This window comes from Anser anser (genome assembly GCF_964211835.1).
Source record: "Anser anser genome assembly, chromosome: 2".
NCBI lineage: Eukaryota > Metazoa > Chordata > Aves > Anseriformes > Anatidae > Anser > Anser anser.
This window is the reverse complement of record NC_139721.1, coordinates 81,633,615-81,647,190: the sequence shown is the minus strand read 5'-3', so window position 1 is coordinate 81,647,190 and position 13,576 is coordinate 81,633,615.

Genomic DNA, 13,576 nt, shown 5'->3' with positions numbered 1-13,576 from the left:
AAGGAAGAAAGGGGGATAAACAGCCCTGCTGGCACCCAGGGGAGAGAAGGAGGAGGGCAGGAGGGGATCCAGGCACAGAGCAGAGATCCCCTTGCAGCCCCTGGGCAGGAGGCAGCGCTGGAGCAGGGATTTCCCTCCCTCAGCCCCTGGGCAGGCCCTGTGCTGGAGTAAGATCTAGTTTTTGTTTTGTTTCTCACCATCCTACTCTAGTTGGTAAATAAATAAATAAAATAATAATAATAATAATAAATTTTCCCCACAGCATGTTTGCCTGCGATTTTAACTGGTAAGTGATCCCCTTGTAATTATTTTGGCCTCCAATGAGCTCTTTCTGCCTCATTTTCTTCCCCCATCCTGCTGAGGAGGGGCTGAGTGGGCGCCTGGCAGCCATCCCAAGTAGCCCACCACAATGCTCAGGCTTGTTGTAGAGTGTTTACTCAACTGTCTCCGAGCTTTTGAGCAGTCCTGTATTGCAGCATTGGGTGTGACCTATGGGAGTCGATTTAAATTCTGAAATGGTTAAGACGGGTACAAGCTCTAGCCCAGGTTGTTGGTACAGTGAGTCATAACCCGGGGGAAGAATATAAACTCCACAAAACCAGTGTTCACCGTGATAAACACAACCACATTACAAGTGACACTTAGAAGCCTTTTCCCTCAAATTAAATGAACAAAATTAAGAACAGAAGTATTGGCAAGCCTAATTAGGTGTCTGCTGTAGGTTTTGTGCACCAATACTGCCTAGAAGTAGTGCCAGTGGCATCATATCTGTCAAGAGCCAGCTACCTTTACTCCATGCAGAAAAATACTAACAAAAAAGCAAATCAGTTTTTCTTTAATTTCCAGAAATGCAAGTCGTGTAGTCTTTCCATATGCCTGTTCAGAAAGGTTGACTTCACAATACGTATTTTTTGTAGTCTGGGTGTGGCAGGGGCAACAGTGAGAATTTTACAGCAGGTTAAGACAAATTATTCATGGAGTTTATACCGCATTAAGTCAAATTAAAAGATCAGCATCCTGTGCAATGTTTGCGGTGTATAATTTTATTTGGTCACTTTTTTTACTTCTCAGTGTGCTGAGAAATGTCAACTTAGTCCCAGAAATATGCTTCCGTAATGAAGTGAGGGAAGGATTAGCATGGTTTCAAGACGACGTGCAGTCAATATTGACTTGATTTCCATTTTCAAATATTTCTTTACAAAAATGAATATTTGCAGTAGAATGTTTTTTGATACAGAATAGAATGGGTGGATCATGCCTACTTTTTAAATGTTACACTGACTTAGAATTCAAGTAGATGTCATTTGAAGTCACGTGGTGGCTACCTTTCTTCTCAGTAAGAAACAGTCATTTGAATTCGTATTGTTTCAGCTTAATTTTTTTTTTTTTAGGCAACAATTAATGAGCTGTTACTACGCTGATTATAGCAAAAAAGTAAACTAGTTATGCTTATTTGCAAGAACATTTATTATTATTATTATTATTATTATTATTTTAGGTGTTAAGGCAGAGTGCAGCATTTTTATCATGCAGTCTGATACCCTCCACAACACAGGTTGCTTCCCACAGTGGTTTTTCATGTAAGTAACCAGTAGTTACTGGAAGTGGTACTGAAATGCCTCTATTCCCACACTGTGCTCCTCTTCTGAAAAAGAAATGTAAACAAAATGTGAAAGCTTTTTCCCTACTCAGTATTTAGCCTTGGCCTTGCTAGTTTTCTCCTTGCTTAACTTCTTACTGGTGATCTTGATGCAGTCACACTGACCCTGCCTGTAGCTGTCCTCTCTGTGAAGCAAGTGTGCCATGTAAACCTTTTTTTTTTTTTTCTGGTAGGAATCCCAATTTAGCGCGTTCATTGCCTTATGTTGTTACCTATGGTAAAATGTAGCTCCATACAGTCTTGATAGGATGCATCCACACTGGCCTATGGGCAGGGGCGTCAATTCCAATTTTAACTGGAAGATACTTTAGAGAAGTAAGAAAATAATTTGGTACAGCATTTCTGTGACAGCAAACCTGAATGGGTTATGTTTAGCCTCAAAAAGACACTGACCTGTAGTGAACAGCACATCTCCACACAGCTGAACAAGAGAGACTTCTCCTCCACTTGGAGGGAGTCTTTTAAATGCCTGTCTTCCTGCCACACATACCTGTGCTGATGGAGCCCGAAGCTTCACTAACACAGTTAAAAGCATTTTGCCTGTTTCCCACTAGGTGGAGAGAGAAGTGCATGTTACTGTTTCCACTGTCCTAATTATCTGAAAGGCTGCAAATGTGTTTCCAGGTTCACATTGTGATTAAACTCTATTTATCCTTTGGAAATAAAAGGAGAACAGAATAACCAGCCTCTTTAATGCAGTAGAAAATTTCCAATCACAAAGAACTCTGCATCAATGTTTGCCCTTAAGATCTATCACGCAGATAGAGGTGAAATTTTCCCAAGTTAAGAAAATATAAATGATGTAAAATTAGTGCCTGAGCTAGGGGCCAAATGCAACTGAATTTTAAAGAAAACTTTTCCTGAGTTTGTTGTGGTTTAACCTGGCAGGCAGCCAAGAACCATACACCTCTGCTTCCTCCCTCCTGGTGGGACTGGGGGGTGGGAAAAAGATAAACTTGTGGGTTGAGATAAAGACAGTTTATTAGGATAAGAAGGAGGGGAAAACAATAATAATAGTAATAAAAATATGCAAGTGATGCACAGCACAATTGCTCACCACCTGCTGACTGATGCCTAGCCAGGCCCTGAGCAGCGGCTGCTCCCCCGGCCAACCCTCCCATTTTTATTGTTCAGCATGACACCACAAGCTATGGGACATCCCTTTGGCCAGCCTGGGCCAGCTGTCCTGGCTGTGTCCCCTCCCAGCTCCTGGTGCACCCTGAGCCTTCTTACTGTCAGGGCAATGCGAGAAGCAGAAAAGTCCTTAGCTCTGCGCAAGCACTGCTCTGTAGCAACTAAAACATCAGTGTGTTATCAATGTTATTTTTCTCCTAAATCCAAAACACAGCAACGTATTAGCCACTATGAAGAAAATTAACTCTCTCTCAGCTGAAACCAGGACAGAGTTTTATGAATGTGAACTTGCATAGGTAAATGATACTTCAGCACTACAAGGGTGGAAGGCCTATTGCAGAATTTCAGTTAAAATTGTTAGAGATCTGATTTCTGAGAACAACCAGTTTTCCATATATAAACAGTTTTAAGCATTAAGTTCCCAAGTGAAGTTATTCTTAAAATTGAAGTCCACTATGATAACACCTCAGCAAATTCTCTGAAAATCTGCAGAAAACAAGGGAAATTGGTTTAAGATCTTTCTTTCCTCATGCATTTCCAACAACTCTCTCTTTCCTGTTTCTCTAACTTGCGTATTATACTTTGGATTCTGTGTCATAATTTTAATAAACCATTGGGAAATCTGTGATGGCCACTGACAGGACAGAAAAGGTTAAATGCTCCAGTTGCTGCCAAAGCAATAAACAAGTGGAAATGGGAAGGTTCCTGGCCATGTAAAGCAGTGCAGCGAGGCAGACAACCCTCACAGGATAGCTGGAGGGAAGGAGCAGAGGGGAAAGGCTGGTGCTGCTGAGCCAGTTGTCCTGCCCCTGTTTTTGACTACAAGAGGAAGATACCTGTCAGTCCTCGTGAGCTCCTGCTTATGAGTGTGGGGGATTAATCCCACCACCTGATCTAGATTTAGATCTACGTATTATGGACTTTATCACATTGAATCAAATTAGCTTCTTGGCTCTGATGTGCAGCCCTGTTGCTTGACTGCTATCCCCCAGGGCAATTCCTGCAGAAATAATACCCTTCCTCAAGAACCTATCTCCTGATAGGAATGCTGGAAGACTGCCTAGCCCCTCCAAACACAGACTGAGGAGGTAAATCTGCATACAGATGAAGGGAATTCCTGTTTACCTGAGCTGTTTGAGGCACTTTCCTTAAACGTTGTGGAGACAGTTTTAAAGAAATCAGCCCTAATTATGTTGTAAGATTTGACAAGAGTGTGGGCCCATTACTTTTTACAGCGTGTAACTTACTTTTCCCAAGGAACGATCCTTGCAGAAAAATCACATGCCTTGAAAAATTTGCTGTCAAATCAGTCTCCCTCTTCTGTGGTTTTCTGAATGAAGAAGGACAGCTTGACCTCTGTCTGGCACAAGAACATGCAATTTTTCATTGCAGTATTTCAACAATATTTTATCTATGTCTCAGAACAAACATAAAACCCGGCTTCCATCTTCCCTCTTTTTCCCTTCCCCAAACCGTCCTTTCAAAATAAAGCATCAATCAAGACAACTTTTGGTGTGTTGAGCTGAGCAGTTACCATTACCACAGATCAGCACTCAGAGAAAACAGGGGTCTAAACCACAAAGCCAGGAAGATTACTGCCCTTTCTTAGGGAAATATCTATTTGTCCATATTCAGCTGTTTTATAAAGATTTCACCAAAGAATAAATGTCCATTTCTGTGATGTTAAACCCTGCATATTACCACAGTATAGGCTAGGAATATATTTCATTTGCTGAGAAGAATCCTTTAGGGGAACAAGAAAAAGATCATAACTCATTAAATAAAAATGTTATCTGCTTTATTTTCTGCTAAGACAGTGTCAGGACAACTGAAAGCCTCCCTAACATACTTAACTAGGTTGAACTTATTACTGAACAAAGGCACAGCAGTAAAATCATTATTTTTATAAGGGACTTGAAATCAGAAATGAAAAAATCAGACCTGCCAAAATGGAGTAAAGATGAGGCCAAGCTCTGGAGCTGGCAGAGACACTGGGTCAGGGTTTTTTGGGGAGAAGGAAAGGGTACACTGCCTGATTTAACACAGAATGACCTGACATTACACCGCTCCATTGTTCGTGACAGTAGCCCAGTATCCCCTTTAATGGTTCCTCAGGTACGGGGCTGTCTATGGTACTAGGTGAAGGTGGTTTTATTCATTTATAACCTTCCTCCTCCTCCACTGTGTGTTGGGGTCCTGGTGACACCACCAGCCCTCACTGCTCCTGCCTGCCAGCCTCAGGGCTCCCCCCACTCTGCCCCAGAGATGCTGCAGCAGGGCCTGAGCCCAGAACTGTGCCCGCATTAGTCTATAGATTGACCAGTTTGACCAGAGACCTGGCTTGTTTCTGTGCTTTCACCCAGCGATCACAGGACTGCCAACACGGCCTGCTGCTGTCACCACCCAGCTCTGCTGCTGTGGCTCTGCCCTGTAGGTGCAGCACAACCCAGCCCATGCTGGGGCCCTCCTGGCACTCCACTCCCAGACCAGACGGAGCCGCTGCCCTTGCTGCACCCCTACAGCCAGATGAGGCTGTCTCATGTCCTGAGCCAGCATCACCATTAGCAGGTATTTTTTGCAACAGCCTCTGCTTTAGATCTCTACCTGTGCACACTTCCCATTTAATTGGCCGTATATATAAGTCTGATCATCTGATTCTTCATGCTCTGAAGGATGAGGAAGACTAAATCCTAAAAAGGCCAAAGTAATTTGAGAACTGGGAAAAGAACTGCCATGATTAGACAAAGGCTTTTTCACTGTGATGTTGCAGATGATGCACTGAGCCATCTCTGTGCCAAGGGAGCTGCATCTTTGGGAGGCACAGTATTTTCACATTGACTTTCACAGAGTCATTTTTTATACGGTCTTTTGAATACTTAACAACACTCTTAGTTCTGTCTAATTTTCATTAATTAGAACAGCTTAACAGCATATCTTATTGCAATGAGTGTTGGGGGATAGAGCTATGGGATTTCATTAGAACTTAAAACATCTACTGTGCCTTAAAATTGCACTTCATTTTCATTATTGTTCCCAAATCTATCATCACCATTTGCCTGTTCTGGCAAGTAACTAAATAAAACTAGCATTTCTCAGTGCTACTGTAGTGCATGACGTTTTGTTCCCTTGTCTGAGTTACTGGCAGGGAGAGTAGCTGTTTTTTAATAAAGATTGTTTTCTTCCCATAGGTAGCAGAGGCTTATAAAAATTGATTTTATGCCTCAGTGTGTGAAGACAGGAGAGCTGAATAGTCATACATCCTAGTTGTTAGAAAGGAAGGTAGGCAATAACTTCTTTTACATATTCACGTGCATGCAAAGCTGGGCAATGCATCTGAAAGGGCAAAGGGGTGGGGAAAGCAGTTGTTGGACACATTTAGCAGTATCCAAAGCTCAGAAAAAACTTGCTGAATGGAAAAGACAACTGGGAAGTACCACATGCTACTGCCTCTGATATGAGTGAGATGAAAATGCTAAAAATAAAAGGTGATGGAAAAGAAGACAAAGTTTAAAATACACTTTCAACTCATTAGAAGGCTGATGTAGAGTTGATTTGCATCTTCCATGAGAGTCAGGTCCAAACAGCAGTACTACTTTGGGTGCTTCCTACAGATTTTTGTTCACCAGCAACTAAGGCATCCAGGTCTGTGGGGTGAAACACTGTTGGCCATGGTGGTCCTTGGGTGAGAGGTAACTGAGGTTCTGGTAGATACAGTATTCCAGCAAGAACATAAATTTTAACTTCAAGATACGCAGTGATGTGCTACTGCTGAATTATCACTGCCTCTTAAACACATATATATGCATCTGGAATTGCTGCTAAAGTAGATAAATTGGCTTTCTAACCATCAGGTGAAGAAAGAAGATAGCATGAAAAGAAATGTGTAGAGAACTTTGTTATACCATCTTGGACTAGCTGCTATTCCAAGTCTGTGTTGGAAGAGGAAAGAGGAAGGAATAGTCCACTACAAAGGTTCTAGAAAGGCAGGTCCTTGTGGGAGCAACCTCTGAGTAAACCCAGATGGACTTTGTTGGATTCAGTTTTGCCTTGAGAGTTGTGTTTTTAATCAGTGAAGGATTCCAAAGACCATCCTCAAGCATATGATTGCACCAATATAGAAATCATCTCTTCTCAAGGAGCCATCTTAATTAGACATATGAGGTGGTGGTTCCTAAATTACTTATTAGTCCCACCAGGGTTGGACATGGAGAAACTGAAGGATTTGGAAGTATTACAGGATTAAAACATAAACTCAAAGTTCAGTGTTTATTAAATACAGAAGCTGTCTTCTCAAAGACAGAAGAAAGAAATATGCATTTACCTCTTAATTTCTGTTGATAGTTTTAATCTTGCTGTTAATGTGGCCGTGCCAGAAAAATGTGGCAGTGCCAGAAAAAGGAAGAGGATTGTCAGGTATGGGTCTTTTTGTACAAGAAGAGGTGAAGCAGAATCTTCACTCTGATAAAGAACTGGAATTAAAGTAATGACAGGTGACATGGAGAAAGTGAAAAGGGAAGATAATTTTTTGTTTCTCTACAACATAAGAACTAGAGAGCATCTGATGAAGTTTTGAGATAGCAGACCTGAAAAACAGAAAAAGAGAATGTTTTTTTTTTTTCCCTAGAATACATAAATTGTGCAGCACATGGGTAGGGAATGTGTAAATACCAAAAGTTCAGATGAATTTGTCCTCCGTGCTTTCTCTCTGATAATCTTTTTAATCTATCAATCACAACTGCTAAAACACATCACTGCAATATGATCTTAGGTCCCTAAGCTGCTGGGATCTGAGAGAATGCTGAAGCAAAGATTTTTTAGGTTTCCTTTCTTTAATAATTTCTGTAAGCATCAAATATTGTAATGAAATCGTGAAGTATTCTTTGTGAAATAGCTGAATTTGAATGACAGTCCATGACTTGCTAGTAGCACATAATAGCAAATTTAAATGTGTGCATCTTGAGAAAAGCCGTGAAGAAAAAGGCATGATGCCACAGCTAAACATGACATTACTGTTGAATTCTGCTCTAAGGAAATACTTGTAAGAGTTACTGAAGAACCACAGGGAAAAAATGTCTATTTTTTTTCCTGCATATGTAAAATTTATTTTAAAAAATGGTAATGGAGAAGGATTTGTTTGTTTGTTTGTTTGTTTTTGAGGTTTTCCTATGCTGGATAGTGTTGTTTGGGTTAAACTTTTTTCAGCTAAATTTTGAAGAAAATTAGATAATTGAATTCTATAAATCAATTTTCATAGACATTCTTATCAGAACATGATATGGACACTGTTAACACTACAGTGGGGATGTACCTAGTGCCTAACCAGGTAAACACTTTGGGGAAAATTGAATATAACTGATTTTACTCTATTTTGATAGCCTTCAGAAGAATTCCCACTGATGTTTCATGTATTGATGTTGTTTTTAAAAGTCATGTCCATGTGTTTCAAGGTTGAAACACTGATGGTAATGTCCTAAAACCCTGCATAGCTTCAGAGAAGATGAGCAGAATCTTGAATCTTTACTTTTTTTTTTTTTTTTAGTTTGTTTCTCCTCTTGCTCTGTATTTCTTCAAAGACAAGCTGAAGCCAGCACTGTTTTTGCTAATGAAAGTCAACTCTTTGACATGTGTGTAAAGTTTCCAAATCTTCAGCACATGGAATAATTTAATATGTGCTAAGTCATAGAAGTCAGTTTTCTGACAGAGACATTTTCCAAGGTTACTTTTTATTTCATTTAAAATTTTCTTATAAAGCACAGGAACTTTACTGAGGCTTCCTGCTAGTGCTATTTCTCTCTCTTCTCTATGCAGAATAAGTCACTGATTTGATCATATCCACATATCAGCTTATCCAAGTTTTGTCTTCTCTTTTCTTTCCTTCCACTTTCTCCTGCAGCTGGCTCTGTCTGGAATGGTAGTGTTACACACATCATTAGGTAGAGGGCTTGTAACCAGGTGGTTAAGGGTGATGCTCTTTTGAACAGAGGCATACACAGGCCTTATTAAAGAACAAAATCCCCTGTTTTACATCATTATCTTCCCTTTATAGAAGCACTGAAGGAAGAAATACATTCCCAGGTAATTTATGGGCATTAAAAGCAGATGGATTTGAAGCCAGTTTAAAGGGCCTTTCCTCCTCCTTTAATCCTGCCCTAGATCCTCAGGGAGACAGAAGGCATCAGCACAAAGACAACTTCATAGGTTTCCCACTTCACTCAGAGTTCACAGCACGTTGGATGCCAAGCTGAAACCACAGATCATTTGCATCACTGTCACACTGGTTTATTCATCACAGCAGAACACAGAAGCTTGTCAAAGCAGCTGAGGCTTCTCCAGAAGAAAAGAAAGGGTCAATAGACCCTGGGACCATCTATGTTTTTCTTTCGTAGCCGAGCACACACGTTAATAAAAATGCTTAGAAGTGGAGCAAATCTAAAGCCAGCCTCTGGAACAAACTCAAGAATATGGTGCTGAAGAAAATGGACAAAACAAGTGTCTTTGAGTAATGCTGTTTCAGAATTTATAACAGATGTTGCAACTTGAGACACTTAAAATAACCACATGAGTAAAAAAATTTCCAAAATGAGGCAATTAGATAATAAATTAACTTTCTGACTGAATGAAAAAGACCTTTAATTTCAACCTTGCCATACATTTACCTGAAAAGAAGGGTCTTTAGCTGGTCCCCAGCCTATTCAAGATCACTGGTTCAGTCTGTCTCCTTCTCAGAAGATCAGACCTTCTCTCAGGTCAAGAAGGGTTTTGCAACAGCTGATACCTTCAGTGATGGTGTTAAAGTCCAGGCAGTGCAACCATAGTACACATTTCTAAGCTCATTGTGTGGTCTGTAAGCTTCCCTTCTGCTTCCTTCATGTCAGAAACACTATGGATGGCTAACATGACAAAATTAAGTGTTTCCACATGCCTTTCTTTCCTGAGATTGGATACTAAGAGAATATGGGCTGTACCAAAATATTCTTACATGAAATTTCTGCCATTTTCATCCTTCTTTCTGCACAGCCACTTGAAAGATGTAAGTTAATTACTGATGTTGTAAACAATTTTACAGATAGACTTGTTTTGTCAGGGATCAAATATTTTCCTTGCTGTGGAAGAGCTTCCTGCTTAAATGCAGTATATTTAATTCTCTCTGCAATCAGCACTGCAGTAATTGCTTTTCTCAGAAGCACCTGTCAGAAGGATAAGATAATTCTTACACCCATGAAAATTGTGCTTTTGTAATAAAGCATGACTGCAAAATCACTGAGTACCCTGAAATTTATATTAGGAAATGGTGTACAAAAGATTTCATTTTGGAGATGCTGTGATAAATTGATAGACGGGCCACTGGCCCAGAGAGAAAAGACTGATTTATTTATTTATTTATTTATTTATTTATTTTTCCTGAAGAGGACAGAGGGAAGGGAAACTCAGAGCTCTTCTCCAGTCTGGAAGCAGGCCCACCTGGGAAAGTGATCATCCAGAAAGAGGAGAGAATTGGTGAGAAGCAGATGCTGCTGACTTGGCTAGACCTTGCTGTCTGCTTTCCTGGCTGTAATAAATCTGGTAAGGGCTGAATTTATAAACCAGCATACACTCCTGTGACGGATGCTCTATGCCAAATTCAATTCTAGCTCAACCTTCAGTGCAGGTTCCTAGTTCTTTGTGTTTGTGGGTTACACCTGATCAGTTTATACCAGTTTCCTACAGATAAGACATAACTTAATGTTTCCTTCATTTCCTATGTGGTTATTTGTATTGTAGTGAACTTCAACCAACTACCCTTGCATGGGGTTGGTTGTTGCTTTTAAAATTAAACAATATCCAGGTTGCAGGGCCTTAGTGGAAAACTGCAACACAAGTAAAAGCCTTCCCAAGAGCCTGTCTTTCCACAGCACTGATGAAAAACTAGGTAATTCATCAGATACTGATTTCAGGTTATGATGGGTATAATTGAATTTGAGTCTGAGGGACTCAATTTTTATTATAATGCTTTGATGACTTTTAAAGAACCTTTTGTTGAACCTGGTGCAGCCTGTTTGCCATGAGACAACTACATAGCAAACAGGTTTTACAGCATATAATTTACTTGTCAAGAGAAAGTTTTTACCCCAAAAGCATTCCTACCAAAACCTTATCCTGTCAAACAACAACACCACTATCTTCTTGGGTGTTTTTGCCTAGCACAATGCAACATTTTCATCCTAATTTCACTCTTGATACTTGTGGAAGATCATACCTATACTTCAGATTATATTAAAAAATTTCCTACTCCCCCTTTCTGTGCAAGTCCCTCTGGATGGCCACCAATTAATGTTTTTGCCTAACTTCTGCAGCTTCCTTTGCCACAGACTGACACTTTAAGACACATAGGCAAAAAATTTCTCTGAACAACTTTACTGTGAATATAGTCATACAAACTCTTTGCGAGTCAGGGCCTTTGCTAAACAAATGCAATGAGTACTTAGAATAACTGTTGTCTTTATGGGGAAAGATTTCAGTCCTATTTTCTCTGATTCAGCCCTATTTTCTCTGCTTCATGCAGCAGGAAGTGGGTGCAATCTAAGATTTTACTTATCCCAGCATCAATAGACACTTTCATTTTAAATTTTCACATATTGCCTCCAGAAATGATGTAAATAAATAAATAAAATTACATTGTCAAGAACATCAGAAAACCAGAAAAGGTTGTAATTAAATGAACCTTAAGTATACATTCCTTAAGCAGTGTACTTAAGTGAAAAAGCATGTTGCATCCTTCAGTGTTTGGAAAAATAAGACTATTAGAAACAAGCCTAAGCCTAAAACAGCAAATGTGTTTTAGGCACTAGGATTATAATTAGGCACTAGGATTATAATTAACTCAGTTAAGTAAAGAGTACAGGCACATTGCTTGCAAGGAATAAGCAGCTTCCCATTTTAAGAGAATTTGAGGATTTGATTTTAAATAGGACCCGTAACAGCAGAGTGAGTTATATAGGTATTCATTACTCCATCCACCTGTGAGACTTAAGAGCATAAAGAGAGATTTGCTGCATACAGAGCAACTCCAGAAATCTCTAGCCTTTACTGCAGAAGAAGCAGTAACAGTGAAAAGATTGATGATAATTTCAGGGCACTGGCTGTCTTTGCAAACTGAATGGAATAGCCCACCTCCAATTTGGTTATTACTATTAAAACGGATGTCTGCATCTTCATCTGCTTTTGCTTTTTCAAATTTTATCATTAATCCTTTTCTCTTACTTGACTGGAAGCAAGACATTGTCAAGAAAACTCTGGGAACAGAGCTGAAAACTTCCAGAAAGTTTTTATATTAAGTAGTTCTCAAGATGTCTGCACATCAAGATGGTTGTCTCCCTGGAAACATTAATCTTAGACCTAGTATTTGCTCTGAGACTTTTGTACCAGTTATACATGATCTTTTGAACACTTAGTGATATTCTTCATTCACCGTGTTAGGTAACTGATTTGCATTAATTAGCCTGGAACAACAGCAGCGTATTACAATGAAGTGCAAGTCTGAGAATGTTGTGGGGGTTCTCTTACAATTAGAATTTAAATGACTTCTTCAAATTACAGTTCATTTCCATTTTTATTCTTAAATCCACCAGCATCAGATTTTCTTCTATGTCAAGAAATGGAAGGACAATGGCATTTCTCAGTACTGCAGCAATGGGTACTTTGTTCTCTTTTCTGAGGCACTAATACAGGAATCACTTCAGATGAGCTTGTTTGCCATACAAGCCTTTTCTTCAAGCTGTAAGAAGGAAAGCCTTTTAAAATTGCACTTATCCACTACTGCTTTGAAACACGGAATAACTAGCCTGGTTTGAATATGAACTTCACGTTTTGAAACACTGTATTTGGTGCAGCCTTATGGATCAGAGCTAGACAATGATTTATATTTCTGTTTATGGACAGATGGTGGGTTGGATAGCACAGATGGAAAGCCACAGAGCCATCCAGAAACAGTCAATAATTTCTTAGACACACAAACTTTATTAAAAGGTCTTGAAAAGATAGAGCTTTGGCTTCCTCTGTGACAGAGAAATAAACCTGAACTGAATGGAGAATTCAAGCTTATAAGTAGAAGGCAACTCCTGCACTTTCTCTCGCTTTATGTTGGTACCAAACGCAAGAATGCTCTAGAAGGATTGGCTGCTTCCTTCTGACACAATTATTACAAATGCTTAAAAATATCAGAAGGACTATAGAAGATTTTTTTAAAGAGGAGGACACCCAAGGGCAGCTGGTTTGAGCATCAGCAGCCGGGTATTATTACTGAACCATGACAAGCAATATGAATTTAAATTTCTTGGTGTGCAGCAGTTGTAAGGGAACCAAGTAGTATCTCTTGAGTGAAAGTGTCACCTAGCTCATCCATACTACCATCTTATGTGCAATATGACATATTCTAAAATGTATATACATTTCTTGAGGTTGGGTCTTATTTTCATAGATGCACATGTGCCCCTGGAATCACCACAGTGAAACGGAATTTTACAATTTTCTGCTGATTTCAAACAACAGGAAAAAAGCAGCACATGAAGACATTCAGCTACATGGGCTAGACACAGCCATCAGATTTCTGTCTGAAGTAAAAGAGTTCAATTAACACCCTGGAAAAGCTGGAACCCCAGTCTGTGTGTGATCCAATTACATTTAATTAGCAATCACCCTTTGCTTGAGGAAAGCAAGGGTCCTAGGAGGAGTCAGAAGTCACCCCAAGGCTGAAGAAGCCTTTAGCACTGCTAGTTTAACCACACTGTAGTAGGCAATGATTCT